This window comes from Phyllobates terribilis, unplaced genomic scaffold, assembly GCF_046119375.1.
Source record: "Phyllobates terribilis strain yellow unplaced genomic scaffold, ASM4611937v1 Scaffold_34__1_contigs__length_13252353, whole genome shotgun sequence".
Lineage (NCBI taxonomy): Eukaryota > Metazoa > Chordata > Amphibia > Anura > Dendrobatidae > Phyllobates > Phyllobates terribilis.
In genome coordinates this window covers 6,486,160-6,504,343 of record NW_027362794.1, presented here as the reverse complement: position 1 = coordinate 6,504,343, position 18,184 = coordinate 6,486,160, and positions in this window count along the sequence as shown.

The window sequence follows — 18,184 nt, the reverse complement described above, 5'->3', positions numbered from 1 at the left end:
ATTGTGCGAGCCCATCTGCCAACGACAAGGCGACCTCTTCAGATGGGTCCCTACACTAACCTAACACTAATTTATTTACTAACTGGAACTCGGCCTCACAAATATCTTATTATTACTACCATTTTTACGATTTATTAAAAATGTACCTTTTATTATTTACTTTATTTATTAGTTTTATCATTTTTTTTTATTACTCTTGTGACTCTAATAATGGTATTACTAAAATCCCTATGTCGAAAGCTTTTGATCCAGAAGAAGGCAAAAACCCCAGGACACATTCAGCCAATTTGTGTCACTGGGGAAAAATTCCTTCTTGACCCCGAGAAAAGGCGATCAGTCCTAGGACCCTGGATCAAACCTAATTATGTTATTACTAGTTATCTAATTAATATTGCAGTGCTAATTATACTACTACTATAGTTATTATTATTTTATATATAGGGTTTTGTTCTTTTTATAGATATTATACTATTATTAATATCCCGCTATTTTATTACAGAACTATTCTAACTTTTAGATTAGGTTTTGTTCTTTTTATAGATTTTATATTTATTACTTACGTCCTGCTATCTTATAGTACTATTCTAACTTTTCTATGACTATTTCACTTTACACTACTGATTGAGGTACTACTATAATTATTTTAATTTAGTGTTTTGTTCTTTTTATAGATATAACTATTTTATATTCTTACTATTATTAATACTGCTATTTTATAACTATTATTCTAACTTTTCTATTATCATTAATACTACCCTATTCCTACACTGTTGATCCAGAAGAAGGCAAAAACCCCAGGACACATTCAGCCAATTTGTGTCACAGGGGAAAAATTCCTTCTTGACCCCGAGAAAAGGCGATCAGTCCTAGGACCCCGGATCACACTGCTATTCCACCTACTACTGTACTATTACTACGGATATTTTATTACTACTTTTATGACTTTCTTATTATCACTAATATAATTACTCTTGTTAGTCTAATACTGATCTATTCCCACTATATTACTATTCTCCTGCTATTATTATTACTGGTGTTTTTATACTTATGGGCCGGTAATGCCGCATCTGATGTTATCGGCAGAGAGGTCCCAGCAGGACGGTCCACAGGATGTTCTTCTTTCTTGTCATAGGGAAGACTTGGCTGACTTGGTGGTGGAAGTTGTGCGGCCTGGTCCTGCTTCTTCTTGTGCTGCTTCTCGGGAGCTTAATGTCCAGTTTGATCTTCTTTGCCGCCTTCTGCTCTTCTTTCTTGTCTTCCTCTTCATCCAGATAGTACAGCATTTCTCTTAGAGCCATTTGTTCTTCTTCTTCCCGTTTCCTTTTCTCCCTGGCTTGGATGCTTATGGGTGGAGCGGGCCGTTCTTCTCTCCTTACAGTATACCTTCTTTGGGCTTCTGGGTTGGTTGGCATGAGGCGCTCCTTCTTGTAGAGGGGAGAAGGGAGAAGCTTCGTACAATACGTCAGTCTTCTCAGTATCTCCTCAGGGGGGACGTATCCGGGGCACATGGTGACTGCTGACATCTTCACTGACAATGTATCCAAATCCTATGAAACATCAGGAATAGTCAGCAGGGGTTTTGACTATAAATTCTGGTGCAGGGGAAGGGCAACATTGGGAAATGTATAGGATACTGACTGCTACATATGTCGGCTCCATTACAGGGGGATTTTCAGTTGGAACAAGTTATCACTTATACCTGGGATAGGTGATGACTTATAGATCAGTGGGGTCCGTCCGCTGGGAACTCCAGCTGTCACCAGAACTTTTATCCCCGTTAGATGGTAGAGGAGGTGCACATGCTCCACCGCCGCTCCATTCACCCTCTCTGGGGCCTGCAGGAGCTGTACTCAACGTTCTCTGGCACCCTCGGTGGTTGGGCGAGGGTACTGCCGCTGCCTCCTAACAGGATAACAGGGCCCTGTTCTGGCGATTGGTGGTTCCCAGTGGTCGGACTCTGATCTTATCCCGCAGATAGGTGATAACTTGTTGGGAGCTCCCCTTTAGTATGTGGTATATATGGAGGACGGGGTATCGTGCAGAGTACTAGCAATACTACACTGCGGCCATCCTGTGTGCGCCGGGGCCGTTCCCCATGGAGGAGCAGAGCGGGGGGTAAATATCGGGATCTAGTCGCCGGATCCATCCAGATGGGAGATGTGACGAGTGCGGCCTCACCCCCTGATATCTCATCCTATTGTGTGTTGGGGAATAATAAGTTGGTGCTGAGCAGATTTCTCAGGACGTCTTGGTTGTGGTCTGTGAGTGCGTGTGATGGGATGTGGCTCCTCCGTTATCTTATAGACGTCTTATACCTGGAATCTCGCGCTGACTGCAGGTGTCTGTCTTCACACTCGGATGAGATATAACAGACTGACTTCTTTTTTTTTTTTTTTTTCCAAATTCAAACTGAGCAATCCTATTGGTTGTTCAGAAATGCAGTTACCATGGTGACAGAAGTATCTGAAGATTTAAAGGGACAGGATGCTGTTATAGTGCTATAATACATTTTACTATAATGTTCCCCAAATACTGTATATTATGTGGCCCTGTGCAGATAATGTGGGGGCATATATAGCTCTCCATATATAGCTCTTCATATTTTACATAGATTCATTTAGAGGATCTGCAGAGATATTTTGGGGGAAAATAACTTATGGTAACAATTGAACGTGTATAAAGAAGGCTGGTAATCTATTAATGGTCATACGATTGCGGTTTATGTTCAATACAAATCTAAATATTAATCAGAAGTCACTGGGAGAGATTTATCAGCTAAATGACAGAATCCTGTAGTTCTGTGCAGCAAAATCTGTATTTCATGATTTGCTTCACATGTTTTAAACCCTTTCTGTGCCTTGTCTGACAAGAGGCGTGGCTTAGCTGAAAAGGGGTGTGGCTTATGTGAGAGGGGAGGGGCCTAACATTCTACTCCAGAAATTACACCAAAATTGTAGCTCACATTTCTGGCAGAAAATAAGTAACTAACTAACTAGATGGTGTAAATGTGGAGAAGACAGTGTAAGAATGTGGCAGATGGATGAAATGGCCGCTGCGGGAGGAATGTGACGCCCCACACTGATTATTACCAGTTCTTGCAGCTGCAGCGCTTACTGAGCGGAGTCACTGGAGGTGACGGGTGGGCGACCCCTGAATAGAATAATGCTCCACATCGCCAGCATGGTCTATTCACTGGGAATCATTCACTATAATATCAGTCAGCATTAAACTAAAGGAAACTTCCCAGCACCTCCTAACAGCTGGAAGTAAGTGCCGGGTGCTGTGACTGCATTATACACCGTGTGCACTGAGGGATCAGCAAACATTGAGGAGCAGATGACAGAATCTGGTAACATTTCAGTTTGCCAGCCATGATGAGTTTTCCACAATAAATTGATTTGTGGCAAAATATTGATGGGAAAATACGTGTATAACACATGGAGGTCTTCTCTAACTTTTTTTATTCTCTTTTGAGTTTTCCAAGTGATCTGAACCTATCTGACTAGAGGAAAACGGATGGTAACTATTAACTGCACTAACAGACTTTATAGGAAAAATCCAGCTCACCAGCAATGGAAATGCAGGAAATCCAGCGTCACAGTCATACAAAAATTTCTTTAACCCGTTTCTGGCATGAGGCGTAATAAGACATCCCTGTGCCCTGGGCCTTAATGACCAGGTACGTATTATTACACCTCGGCGATCGCGCCCGCACACATGCTGTGCTGGCGCGTTCATCTCCGAGTGTCAGCTGATTCTGACAGCTGACACCCAGTATTCTGTGCCAAGAGCAACCCGGCACATTAACCCCCAAAATGCTGCGATTTGAAGTGGATCGCAGCATTTCGGGAGCAGGCAGAGGTAAGACAGGCCCTCCTACCTTGGATCGGAGACCCCTCGCTGCCTCAGTGGGGTGGTCTTGTTTGTTGCCATGGTGACCTGATGTCTTCATGACTACATCTGGGTCACCAGGCACCAGCAAGTTTGTTAGATCATGTGCAGAGCACTAACTATCTAACTTGTGTCAGTGCAGAGCTTACAGCCTGCATAGCTTAGAGATGCTGCTGCATCCCTATGCTATACAAGCAATCAGCCTGCAAAAAAATGAAAGTCCCATAGTAGAACAAAGTAAAAAAGTGTCAGAAAGTAAAAAAAAAAATTGGAAAAATATAAAACAAAATGAAAAAATCTTAAAGAATAAAAATATATTATACCCATAAATAAATATTATTATGAAAAAAACAAAATGATAAAAGTAAACATATTTGGCATCACCACGTCCAGAACGACCTGACCTCTAAAACTGTCCCACTCATTAACCCATTTAGTGAACACGGTGTAAAAAAAAAATGCAAAAAACAGTGCTTTATCATCATACCGCCGAACACAAAATGGAATAAAACGCAATCAAAAAGACAAATGTAAATAAAAATGGTACCGCTGAAAACGTCATCTTGTCCCGCAAAAATGAAACCACCATACAGCTCCATCAGCTGAAAAATAAGTTATCGCTCTCAGAATAAAACGATGCAATAAAAATACAAAATATGTAAAGAATATTGTAGATATAATCCCATGTCAATCATTGTATCCTATTTGGCAGGGGATTATAAAGATCTACTGCATACAGTTGTAACTGGATACTTCTACAGCCAAGAAGGAGGAAGGGGGCCTGAGAGAGTGAGTGACAAATATTTCACTTAGCAGCTCCAAGCCAAGAAATTACACCCCCACCAGCTAGCGGTGGGCTTCAACAGGAAGACCCCCTGGAGATCCAAGCCATGCCGTTCCCTTTGTGTCAGACAATTATAATTCAATACCAAATTATGGAAATGCTATATGTCCTAGTTATTTATAAAATAGATTTTCAAGATCCCAAGAGAATGGGGAATGTCAGCCTTACTCCCAGCCCAGTCTAGCGCGTAGGGATGGGGAGATACTAGACACAGCCTTTTGAAGACCCGTAGGGTCACTGTCTTTAGTCTCCACGCGTAGCAGGGGCCCGCCTGGATCGTGATGATACCAGAACCGGCTCCCTAGGACCGTCCATTAAGGAAGTATAACCCATTTTCGTTTTTGGAGTTTATAGCTGAGGGAGGCCATGGGTGGAGATTTAGGTCCAGTCCAAGGGGTAGGAGGGGGAGTGACCCAGAGAGTTTAAAAGCTCCTGCAGTTCTAGCCCAGGGCTTTTTCTCTGGGAGGTTGCGACAACACATCATGTGAGGGAAGTCATCTCCACAGAGGGACCCACAAGCCTCTCATGTGGCAGCCCTCCCCCGCAAGCCAGGCTTTCCATCTGACTGGTAACTCACTCTTAATATCTGTTTTTATCTTTTGTACCACTACTATTGTGTTTGCATCTCTGACCATTATGTATTTATAATCCTTATGTATATAGGCGATGTGATGGCGATTAAATATATAGTTTAACTTTGGGCTGATCTTTTATCTCGATCCACGAATCCTCATGTCCATTGTACGGTCCAACTAACACGATACCGGGGCTGGTTTCTGGCCCGATAATTCCCGTTAATGGACCGGGGGGCTTATATCTAATAGAAACTGGTAGCAGCTCTACCAGGCTGACAAGGTTCTGTTTCACTGGGGCTAGTGGAAGGGGCCTCTCAGCCTGTCAGGGGTGTGAGCGAGTGTGGTGCCACGTCAGACACTGAGTGGGCAACCTCTTCTCACGCCCGGTATCTTCCTGTACCTGTGTGGACAGGGGTGTCTGTGTACAACTGTACCAATCTGACATTACGCATCCTCGAGGGGGTGCGGAATGTCACGTTGGTGCAAAGGGCAGATCCATATCATGTGATCCATCAGACGTAACTGTGATGTCAGGCGGGTGGCGAGGTGTGGATCCTTCACATGTGGTGGCAGTGGTGGGATTCTGCGGGATCTCTCTGGTGCCATATCGCCAGAAAAAATTAACATACCGGCATGAGCTGAAACGACACACACATGCTGCTGCTCCCAACGCACGTTTCGCCATCTGGGCTTTGACTAGGGACAAGGAACAAAAAGGCAGAGTTGGTATTTAAGCCGGAGTCAGCCAAAAAGGGTGCAAAGTGCTATATAGCAAGCCGCGATTAGCTGGTAACAGAGAGAGGGATTGTCATGCATGACAACGTCACATCCGGTCCGCGTGACTCGACTCGCTTGAGCGCATCAATAGGGCAGAAGTGACGGCGGTATGCATTCAGCGTTGGAGCGCAAAACAAGATGGCGACTTCTGCGCTCCACGTTAGAACACAAGGGTCAAATTACAGCCGGCTGGGCTCAGCGCAATAAATATACAAGGAACCTCATGTCCTGAAACGTAAAACAGAAGTGTGAAAGGTGAATGAATGAATGTTAGTGACCTATTATGAATAAACAGTGTGTGGGGGGGGGGATAAGCAAATGTGAAAAATGTAAGTAAGAAAGAAGAAAATAGAAAAAGAAATTAAGTAATGAGTATACAGTACAGACCAAAGTTTGGACACACCTTCTCATTTAAAGATTTTTCTGTATTTTTATGACTTTGAAAATTGTACATTCACACTGAAGGCATCAAAACTATGAATTAACACATGTGGAATTATATACTTAACAAAAAAGTGTGAAACAACTGAAAATATGTCTTATATTCTAGGTTCTTCAAAGTAGCCACCTTTTGCTTTGATGACTGCTTTGCACACTCTTGGCATTTTCTTGAGGAGGTTCAAGAGGTAGTTACCAGAAATGGTCTTCCAACAATCTTGAAGGAGTTCCCAGAGATGCTTAGCACTTGTTGGCCCTTTTGCCATCACTCTGCGGTCCAGCTCACCCCAAACCATCTCGATTGGGTTCAGGTCTGGTGACTGTGGAGGCCAGGTCATCTGGCGTAGCACCCCATCACTCTCCTTCTTGGTCAAATAGCCCTTACACAGCCTGGAGGTGTGTTTGGGGTCATTCTCCTGTTGAAAAATAAATGATGGTCCAACTAAACGAAACCGGATGGAATAGCATGCCGCTTCAAGATGCTGTGGTAGCCATGCTGGTTCAAAATGCCTTCAATTTTGAATAAATCCCCAACAGTTTGACCAGCAAAGCACCCCCACACCATCACACCTCCTCCTCCATGCTTCACGGTGGGAACCAGGCATGTAGAGTCCATCCGTTCACCTTTTCTGCGTCGCACAAAGACACGGTGGTTGGAACCAAGGATCTCAAATTTGGACTCCTCAGACCAAAGCACAGATTTCCACTGGTCTAATGTCCATTCCTTGTGTTCTTTAGCCCAAACTTGTCTCTTCTGCTTGTTGCCTGTCCTTAGCAGTGGTTTCCTAGCAGCTATTTTACCATGAAGGCCTGCTGCACAAAGTCTCCTCTTAACAGTTGTTGTAGAGATGTGTCTGCTGCTAGAACTCTGTGTGGCATTGACCTGGTCTCTAATCTGAGCTGCTGTTAACATGGGATTTCTGAGGCTGGTGACTCGGATAAACTTATCCTCAGAAGCAGAGGTGACTCTTGGTCTTCCTTTCCTGGGGCGGTCCTCATGTGAGACAGTTTCTTTGTAGCGCTTGATGGTTTTTGCAACTGCACTTGGGGACACTTTCAAAGTTTTCCCAATTTTTCGGACTGACTGAGCTTCATTTCTTAAAATAATGATGGCCACTCGTTTTTCTTCACTTAGCTACTTTTTTCTTGCCATAATACAAATTCTAACACTCTATTCAGTAGGACTATCAGCTGTGTATCCACCTGACTTCTGCACAACACAACTGATGGTCCCAACCCCATTTATAAGGCAAGAAATCCCACTTATTAAACCTGACAGGGCACACCTGTGAAGTGAAAACCATTTCCGGTGCCTACCTCTTGAAGCTCATCAAGAGAATGCCAAGAGTGTGCAAAGCAGTCATCAGAGCAAAAGGTGGCTACTTTGAAGAACCTAGAATATAAGACATATTTTCAGTAGTTTCACACTTTTCTGTTAAGTATATAATTCCACATGTGTTAATTCATAGTTTTGATGCCTTCAGAGTGAATGTACAATTTTCATAGTCATGAAAATACAGAAAAATCTTTAAATGAGGTGTGTCCAAACTTTTGGTCTGTACTGTATATGATTGTGAACTAAAAATAAACGACACAAAGTGAATAACAATTGATCATACTTTCCATACACTAATGAAAGTGCTACAGTGCATATATGAACAATAAAAAATGTGTATATAATTTATTTAAAACAATAATAAATATATAAGGATTGAGAGGAGCCACTAATTTTAAAAACCTCTATATCAAAAAAGCTATTGTATTAATATACAGCAGCCTGTCACTGGTATTTATTCAGATAAGTATGATGAACATAACTCCGGAATGTGAAGACCAATTCCTCGTTGGCGAAATATCATCAATTCAGATGCATTTTTATTGTGTAAAAGCGCCAAAACATAAAAAAACTATATAAATGTAGTATAGCAGTAAATGTACTGACCCGAAGAATAAAGCGACCTTATCAATTTTACCACACGTGGAACAGAATAAAAAAAGTAAAAACAATTCCTGAATTGTTGGTTTTTGTTTGTTCTGCCTCCCAAAAATAGGAGTAGAAAGCGATCAAAAAATGTCATGTGCCCGAAAATGATACCAATAAAACCGTCAACTTGTCCCGCAAAAAACAAGCCCTTACATGACTCTCTCAGCCGAAATATGGAAAAATTATAGCTATCAAAATATGGGGATGCAAAAACTAGTCTTTGCAAAAAAAAGCGTCTTTTATGAATATGAATCTGGTATCGTTGTAATCGCACCAACCCGAAGAATAAAGTCGTCTAATCACTTATACCACACGAGGAACAGCGTAAAAAATAAGCTCTAGCATTAGAGTTACGGTTAGACCACGGCCTCATTATCAGTATTCGGTCAGTATTTTTTCTCAGGAGTGGGAACCAAAGCCAGGAGTGGGTGATAAATGCAGAGTTGGTGACTTGTTTCTATTATACCTTTTCTCTGATTGTTCCTCTCCTGGTTTTGTCTCCCACTCCTGAGAAAAAATACTGACCAGATACTGATAATGGGGCCCTGGCCTTAGGGTTGTTTTAGGGTTAGGGTTGTGTTGACGTTGGGATTTTTTCAAAAGTAAAGAAAAAAAAAAATGATGACGATATGGTGACTAGTCTTGAGCACAAGTGCTCGCTACTTGAGTATGCGTCGGGTGCCGGGTATGCACTGAGTATCGCAGGTGCTCAAGTGACATGCTCGAGTCTCTGCCCCATATGTTTCACGGCTGTTATACAGCCAAAAGAAAAAAACACATGGGGATTGCCTGCTATGCATCGGCAATCCCTGCATGTTTTTTTTGTTGTTTTTTTGAGTGTCTAAAAACCGTGAAACATGCGAGGCGGGGACTCGAGCATGTCACTCGAGCCCCCGCGATACTTGTTTCATACCTGAGTACCTGATGCAAACTCAAGTAGCGAGCACTTGCGCTTAAGACTAATGACAACATATTCAATATGATGACATAATGTTATCAAACTCTGTGTTCTGTGTCGTACCTCTGGGTTTAAAATGTTCACTATACCCTGTGACAAAGTCACTGGCAAAGTACTGTAGGGAAGATGTGTAGCACTGAGATTAGGAGCTCCAGTAATTAAATATAGGAAAAAGGTTCCAGCACACGAAGGGGTTACTCAGCCATCTTTAGTTCTAAGGTGGTTAAACACATGTAGAAAGGAAGGAGGTCAGAGGATAAAATCCCAGCCTTTTAGAGCATATGTGTGTAGGGTGGGTTTGGAGGTGAAAGCTCTGAGCTGTTTTGTCATGTGAAGGAAAGACAAACCTTGAGTTGTTTGTTCCTGAAGCGGGCGGTTACTCGTAGCTACAAGGACTGTGCCATACGTTATGTTTTGTTTTTTCCGGTTAGGCCAGGAAGGCCGTGTTTGTTTTTGCTGTGGTTTATGCAGCATTCTTAATAAACCCAGCGAAGATTTAAAGAGACAATTGTAGCACCCTGAGGATTCGGCTGCTACAGGGGTATTGCACCTCAACCCAGAGGTGTGGTATTCCACTCCCGGGTAAGGATGGAGTATGGAACTGAGCTCAGTAGGCTGCATGCACTACATACATCCCATTTCCGGGGGACAGAACAACGGTACTCCCACCAGTATATGTGCAGGTACGACTGCGTCTGTCCCTGGCTGGAGTGGGAGGGGGGTGGAACATCCCAGTAGTGTAGGGGCAGATAGGGGGAGTAGTCTGGGTAAATGTAGGAGCTCATTGGGTGCTGGTCACCTGAGCTCACACATAGAGGGAGTATATAAGGTGGGCACCATCTTAGGACAGAGTCAGTCAGTCAGTCAGCGAGTCAGCAGTACTCCAGGAGAGGAGAAGGAAGAGGGACCCAGAGGCGCAGGACGAGAGGGGACCCCAAGAGCCCGTATGAGAGCTGATAAGGGTGAAGGGTCGGCAAAAGGGTACCGGATCCCAAGCTGGCAGAGGCCAAAGCACACCTTAGCCAGGAACCGGAGGTCGTGGGCAGGATCTGCCACGACCCTCACCAAATCCACCAGAATGGCACACCGAGCATAGGGTCAGGGAAGCCAGAGAAGGTTCAACCACCAAGAGACCCGAAGGAGCCGGACACAGGTGGATCCCTGGTGGGAACGGCCAGAAGAAGGGAGAGTCAGAAAGGAGCTCAGGACCATACTCAGGAATTGCCCGGGAGTTGGCCGAGTCCAGGACCTGGTGGACGCAGCACGGCTTGGGTGGTCACTGCTGTACAGAGTGACCCGAGCAACACCAGTGAGTAAAAACCCTGAACTGCATTTCATGCCTCTGAGTCTCCTTGCTGCACCTTCACAACCACCATCCTCCACGTCTGAACCCCTGAGGCTATACCCCTCCCGTTGGGGGTTATACTACCACAGCTGCACACACACCACCAGCCTCAGCGGACCATCCTGCAGCGGCGGCCTTTTGACCGCAAATCAACGGGTGGCGTAGTCGACACTAAAAACATCTACAAGGACTGCCGCACACTGAGTTTGACACCCTGGGCACGGACCGGGTCACAGCCACTCGGAGACTACAACCCCCATCTGATCCGGCTCCGGGTATCCCTAACAACATGGCCCAGGGGGCGCGTCAACTTTGGCGTAGTCGGCAGGATAACGTGCCCGCAACCACCGGGTACTGCGTGCCTGAAGAAAAGTTCGTATTTACCTCAAAAAGAAGTCTCCCGCCGATTCCGGAGGGTCCCCGCCATCGGACGCCATCTCGGATCGGTTCCCGCCGTTTGCCCGCCATCTGCGGTCTTTTCCCGCCGTCCACGGAGTTTCCCGCCACTGGGAGACGATTCCCGCCATCTGAGAAGATTTCCCGCCCTGGCAGAGCGGACGCCATTATGGGCGTGCCAGAGGGTGGCAAGAGGCCACCTCCCATCGTGGGCCAGGACCAAGAATGGCGCCAAAAACGAAGACCGCCCCCACCAGCAGAGACTGTGATGCTTGAGATGTCCATCAGCGTGAGGGAACTGCCCCTGGGGCTGACAATCACCAAGTTGCCCCGGGACCACCCTCAGTGTGGGCGGACCGAGAACAAAGGAGAGAAGATGGGTGCAGCCTGGAGGAGTCTGGAGGAGAGTCCAGAGAGAACACACCCGGAGATGGAGGGAGAGTCAGGCAGCACCGACCCAGTGGTCAGGAGCCTGTTGCAGGTCGCCACTCCAGAAGGCCTGCTGGAGATCCTGGCGCAGCTCCCCGGAGATCGGGAGCGTGCACAGACCGCGCTGGAGGGCCTAGCACGAAGGATGGCCCGGGTGCAGCAGGAGACACTGGCGGAGTGGACCCGAGAGATGGCCCGGCAGGCCGGAGCCCGCCAGCGAAGCATGCCACCCGCAGCGAGGAGCAAGTCCACCTCTGAGGACGGCGAAGGATGGACGACGGCCGGAGACGACGCCGCGGAGGGAGCCGAAGAGATGAAGGCAGGTAATGGGGACGACAACATCCCGTGCCCAGAAGCCGTAAACCTGCCCCAGCTCCCCGTCGCAGAGCCCGAAGCCCCATTCACCGTTCCCATAGCCGCTGCGTCATCGCTCCAAGCTAGGCCTCAAGCGGCCGGAGCCGCGGCCACGCCCCCTGTGACGTCACGGGCCTCAATTCTGAGCGCGGCCAAACAGGAAGCGCCATCGACCTGGTCACAGGGCCGAGTACCCCGGGCGCAGCAGTACCAACAGCGCCCTATACCACAGCCGAGCCACCGGCCTGGTCGCTGGGCCAAGTAACCCCGGGCGCCGCCGTCTTCACGGTGCCCTTCACCTTCAGGGTGCCCCAGGCCTGGTCGCAAGGCCTGGTGAACCCGGGCGCCGCTACCACCACCGCGCCCTCAACGTCCACAGCGCCACACCTGGGTGAAGACCTGTTTGCCCAGCAGACTTGCCCGGATGGGCAGCCCCCTGTGTGGCCACCGGAGTACCACCATCCCCGACTCCGGAAAGAAAGACCCCTGGATGAGCCCCTGATCCCGGCTCCGGCGCCCGCCAAGATCACCCCACTCTCGTTGGAGGAAGCTCAGTTCGAGTGGGACTTTACCGGTGAGGACCTGATGGGATTCACCGAGGAGACCCGGGCAGCCGCAGCCCAGCGTGCGGAGTGCTGCCGGCAACAGTTGGAGGTTTTTACTAAGGAGCGACGAGAGAGGCGGGTCCGCGAGGAGCGGCTCCAAGTGAAGAGCGCCGAGCAGAAGAGCCGAGCCCGCAGAAACCCCCGTGCTGCCCACGGTCCCCGTGCCAGCGGGACTGTAATAAAATTCCAGTTGGAGCACGGGTGGGGTTTCATCCGGGACCACAAGACCCCCGGCGACGTCTTTGTCACCCGCAGAGACGTTGAAAGTCATCTGGCGGAGGGACACAGAGGCCGTGACCTATACCTGGGTGATGAGGTCACCTTCACCCGGCATCAGTGCGCCAAGGGCCCGTATGCCCTGCATGTGCATAGACTGACTGAGGAGGAGCTACGGGGTGAGGAGGATCAAGAGGACCCGGACGGGTCTAAAGATTACCCTCAGCCAAGAGCACACCGCCACTGATGAACTGTAAATAGAATATGTAAATAGTTACCCGTGTGGGTACAAAAACTGCTGCTACCAAAGTGTAGTCCCCGTCGGGACCAGCAAGTGAATACCCGTGTGTCCCTATCCCCTAACAGGCTGAGGACTGTGAACAGCCATTCCTTAATCCCACTGGCCGAGGACTGAGAGCGGCCACCTCCCCTTTTGTACATAGTTGCGCATTTTAAGGCGCCCCCTACCGGTTTTATAGGAAACTGTTGTTTTTCTACAAGAGACTGTGGCACTTTACCCGGTCACAAGTTGCACCGTGGCCGGAGGAACAAGAAAAAGTTTATCGCTGCTGATAATGTTTATAGTGTTTTATATGTTTATGTTTTGAAAAAAAATTGTATGTTTTTGGATGTTTATTCTTTTACAGCCCGAGGACGTGCTGTGATTTACCAGGGGGGAATGTAGCACCCTGAGGATTCGGCTGCTACAGGGGTATTGCACCTCAACCCAGAGGTGTGGTATTCCACTCCCGGGTAAGGATGGAGTATGGAACTGAGCTCAGTAGGCTGCATGCACTACATACATCCCATTTCCGGGGGACAGAACAACGGCACTCCCACCAGTATATGTGCAGGTACGACTGCGTCTGTCCCTGGCTGGAGTGGGAGGGGGGTGGAACATCCCAGTAGTGTAGGGGCAGATAGGGGGAGTAGTCTGGGTAAATGTAGGAGCTCATTGGGTGCTGGTCACCTGAGCTCACACATAGAGGGAGTATATAAGGTGGGCACCATCTTAGGACAGAGTCAGTCAGTCAGTCAGCGAGTCAGCAGTACTCCAGGAGAGGAGAAGGAAGAGGGACCCAGAGGCGCAGGACGAGAGGGGACCCCAAGAGCCCGTATGAGAGCTGATAAGGGTGAAGGGTCGGCAAAAGGGTACCGGATCCCAAGCTGGCAGAGGCCAAAGCACACCTTAGCCAGGAACCGGAGGTCGTGGGCAGGATCTGCCACGACCCTCACCAAATCCACCAGAATGGCACACCGAGAATAGGGTCAGGGAAGCCAGAGAAGGTTCAACCACCAAGAGACCCGAGGGAGCCGGACACAGGTGGATCCCTGGTGGGAACGGCCAGAAGAAGGGAGAGTCAGAAAGGAGCTCAGGACCATACTCAGGAATTGCCCGGGAGTTGGCCGAGTCCAGGACCTGGTGGACGCAGCACGGCTTGGGTGGTCACTGCTGTACAGAGTGACCCGAGCAACACCAGTGAGTAAAAACCCTGAACTGCATTTCATGCCTCTGAGTCTCCTTGCTGCACCTTCACAACCACCATCCTCCACGTCTGACCCCCTGAGGCTATACCCCTCCCGTTGGGGGTTATACTACCACAGCTGCACACACACCACCAGCCTCAGCGGACCATCCTGCAGCGGCGGCCTTTTGACCGCAAATCAACGGGTGGCGTAGTCGACACTAAAAACATCTACAAGGACTGCCGCACACTGAGTTTGACACCCTGGGCACGGACCGGGTCACAGCCACTCGGAGACTACAACCCCCATCTGATCCGGCTCCGGGTATCCCTAACAACATGGCCCAGGGGGCGCGTCACAATGTTCCTGTGTACCGCTATATGCAACCAAGTGAGCCGATCTACAACAACCCCTTGATAAAATCCTTGGGGGGTCTAGTTTCCAAAATGGGGTCACTTGTGGGGAATGTCCACTGTTTAGGTGCATCAGGGGCTCTCCAAATGCGACATGGCGTCCGCTCTCGATTCCTGCCAATTTTGCATTCAAAAAGTCACACAGTGTTCCTTCCCTTCTGAACCCTGCCGTGCGCGCAAACAGTGGTTTTTCCCCACATATCAGGTATTGGCGTACTCAGGAGAAATTGCACAACAAGTTTTGGGGTCCATTTTCTCCTCTTACCCTTGTGAAAATAAAAAATTTGGGGCTAAAAGATCATTTTTGTGAAAAATGTTAAATGTTCATTTTTTTCTTCCACATTCCAAAAATTCCTGTGAAGCACCTGAAGGGTTAATAAACTTCCTGAATGCTGTTTTGAGCACCTTGAGGGGTGCAGTTTTTAGAATGCAGTCACTGTTGGGTATTTCTGTCATATAGTCACTTCCACCTCCTATCCACGATCTGTCACAAACTCTCGCAACCCTTCAAACCTTATTCCCATCCGCCCAGCCCCCGCCTCCCCAGTCCCACTAACAGGATCTCTATGCAATGCTCGCTCCGTGTGCAACAAACTTTCCTACATCCATGATCTTTTCATTACTAACAAACTCTTCTTCATCGGCATCACCGATACCTGGCTCACCACCTCTGACACGGCATCCCCAGCTGCACTTTCGTACGGTGGATTCCATCTTTCTCACACACCCCGCTCCAATTTCAAGCATGGTGGAGGAGTAGGTTTTCTCCTGTCAGGCAACTGCTCCTTCACCCATATCCCACTGCCACCCTCCATTACTCTCCCCTCCTTTGAAGTACACTGTGTGCTCATCTACTCCCCCCTCCAACTGGCCGTCGTTTACCGCTCCCCAGGACTAGCCACCACCTTCTTTGACCACTTCAACACCTGGCTGCTTAATTTCCTTTCGGATGACATCCCCACTATCATCATGGGTGACTTCAACATCCCCATTGACACTTCCCACTCATCTGTCTCGAAGCTTCTATTCCTCACTTCCTCCTTCAGCCTTGCTCAATGGTCTTCAGCCCCCACTCACAAAGATGGCCACACACTGGACCTCATCTTCACCCTCCTCTGTTCCCTATCTAACCTCTCAAGCTCACCTCTCCCTCTTTCTGACCACAACTTACATTCTCTTACCTCTCCTCTCCAGGTACACAAGCCACACTCCACAAACTTGCACACCCTCACAGAAATCTCAAACACCTTGACCTACACTCAATCTCTGAATCCCTTCTCCCTCTCACAGGCATAAGTTCATTACACAATGCAAATGCTGCTGCCACTTTATATAACACCTCAATAGCTGCAGCTCTCAAATCGGTCGCCCCCTCACACGTATCACAGCTCGCCCATTCAACCGGCAACCCTGGCACACCAACCTGACTAAAGAACTGCGAAGGGCCTCCAGGGTTGCTGAGTGGAAATGGAAAAGGTCCCACTCCAACGAGCACTTCATTGCATTCTAACAGTCCCTCACTACCTTCAAGTCCACACTTACTGCAGCAAAACAAACATACCTCTCATATCATCCCTGTCTCACAACCCTAAACAGCTATTCAAAACTTTCAGTTCTCTCCTCTGTCCCCCAGCGCCTCCTTCATCTCCTCTCATCTCAGCCGAAGACTTTGCCACATTCTTCAAGCAGAAGGTTGACACTATCAGACATATCTTTTGACTAAAGTCCCCGCAGCCCCTCCTCACACCTACTCAACCATCCTCCTCCAAAACCAGCTTCTCCACCATTACAGACAATCAACTCTCCTCTTTACTCTCCAAATCACACCTCACCACCTGCAAACTTGACCCAGTCCCATCCCACCTCATCCCTAACCTTAACACTATTCTCATCCCAACCCTAACCCACCTTTTCAACCTGTCACTAACAACTGGTGTCTTCCCCTCATGTTTCAAACATGCCTCGATCACACCCATCCTCAAAAAGCCATCCCTTGACCCATCCTCTCTGTCTAGCTATCGCCGCATATCACTTCTCCCCTATGACTCAAAACTACTGGAACAACACGTCCATTCTGAACTGTCCTCCCACCACTCCTCTTTGACCGCCTCCAATCTGGCTTCCGACCGCACCACTCCACTGAAACTTCCCTGACTAAAGTCACCAACGACTTACTAACTGCCAAATCCAAGCAACACTACTCTGTCCTCCTCCTCCTGGACCTGTCATCTGCCTTTGACACAGTCGACCATTCCCTCTTACTACAGACTCTCATCTCTTGGCATCATGGACTTGGCCCTATCTTGAATCTCTTCATACCTAACTGACCGGACATTCAGTGTCTGCCACTCACACACCACCTCCTCATCTCGCCCCCTCTCTGTCAGTGTCCCCCAAGGTTCAGTCCTAGGACCCCTGCTCTTCTCCATCTACACATTCGGCCTGGGACAGCTCATAGGGTCCCATGGCTTTCAGTATCACCTCTATGCTGATGACACACAGATCTACCTCTCTGGATCCGATTTCTCCTTCCTACTAACCAAAATCCCACAATGTCTGTCCGCTATTTTATCCTTCTTCTCTGACAGGTTTCTAAAACTTAACATAGACAAAACTGAATTCATCATTTTTCCACTGTCTCACTCAACCCCCCCCAACTGACCTATCCATCAAAGTCAATGGCTGCCCAATCTCCCTAGTCCCGCAAGCCCGCTGCCTCAGGGTAACCCTGGACTCTAACCTCTCCTTTAAACCACATATCCAAGCCCACAAGTGGAGATATTCAATAAACTTGTAAGTAATGACTTGAGGGCTCTGTCTGGATATTCTAGACATGAGAACCTCACAATGGGACAGAGAAAAGCATTGGTGGAGTTACAGCATCTTACTGATGTTGTGTTTAAACCGGCGGACAAGGGAGGAAACGTCGTGGTCTGGCCAATAAGGAAATATGAAAAAGAAGCTTTTAGACAGCTTAGAGATCGCTCCTCTTATATATCATTACCTTCGAACCCTTTACTAGCCTATTCTATAGAACTTAGGGATATCTTAGAGAGGGCCTATGAACAAGGGATTATCCCCAAAAAAGTATTTGAGGGGTTATGTGTCCAAGAACCTGTGGTCCCTACCTTTTATCTGCTCCCCAAGATTCACAAAAGTCTTGTGGAGCCCCCAGGGCGTCCCATTGTCTCTGGCATTGGAGGACTTTGTGACCCAGTCTGTAAGTTTATTGAATACTATCTACACCCACTGGTAGAGACGCTCCCCTCCTATGTCAGAGACACTGGTGACGTCCTTCGGAAAATTGATGGCCTATACTTGGATGCTGATATGGTTCTGGCGGCAATTGACGTAGAGTCATTATATACTAGTATAGGACATGATGACGGGTTACGGGCGGCAGAGTTTTTTCTTGTTAATAGTGGCCTGGAAGCCTCACTCCGTGCGCTTGTCCTAGAATTACTTCAATATGTCTTGACACATAATTTTTTC